We start from the raw sequence: 892 nt of genomic DNA, 5'->3' as shown, positions 1-892 counted from the left end.
CTTGGGCAGATAGGAGGTTTTCACAGTAAAGATACTGTCAGGATTATTTCTTACATACACCTGGGTTGTTCTTCTTCAGTAGTTGTTACGTAGGTCCATCTTGCCCACCTGGCAGTATTATGATTTCCTGATAATAACTCAGGGGACTTAATCATAGACCAGGACTTAATGGTGGTTGTGTTCCTGCCTGCCCCCTTGGATACATATTCTTAGATAAGGAATGGCTTAATGGCTGGTGGTAAGTCAGGGCTTTCTCCTTTCATTATGGGGATGGGGCCTAATTGGAGATCAGTCTTGAAACATTAGCAGAAACTTTCTCAGCAACCCTAAACTTCACTATGGCACAAATGCTCTTCCCTACACTTCTAACAAGCCTGGTCAGTGCACTACCAGCTTCCAGTTGAATCGGAGACAAAGCTCCTCTAGCTAAGTTCTACTTTGTTTAACTTAGTATTCCTACATGAGATAGTAGTAAGTCTGAAGCACAATTAATGAAAACACAGAGAGGGAAATTGGGGTTCAACCTGAAAATCTGAAAGTCAAAACAGCAAGCTCCTGGCTCTTACCTCGACCTCAGTCCGAAAATGGTGATCCTGCCTCCAGGAATCTCAGAATGAGGCTGTGTCTGAGAGCTGTCTCCTCCCATTTTATAATCCTCTCTAGTTCTGGGATTAAAAGTGTGCACCACACTTTCTTCATCCATTCTTCCATTGAAGGACATCTAGGTTGTTTCCAGGTTATGGCTATTACAAATAATGCTGCTATGAACATAGAGCTCCCAAAGTACCAATGAGGAACAGAAGGAGGGAGAAGATGAACAAGGAAGTCAGGACCAAGAGGGGTGCACCCACCCACGGAGACAGTGGGGCTGATCTATTGGGAGCTCACCAAG

This window comes from Microtus ochrogaster, chromosome 8, assembly GCF_000317375.1.
Source record: "Microtus ochrogaster isolate Prairie Vole_2 chromosome 8, MicOch1.0, whole genome shotgun sequence".
Taxonomy (NCBI): Eukaryota; Metazoa; Chordata; class Mammalia; order Rodentia; family Cricetidae; genus Microtus; species Microtus ochrogaster.
The sequence above is the reverse complement of the archived record's forward strand: the minus strand, read 5'-3'. Positions refer to the sequence as shown.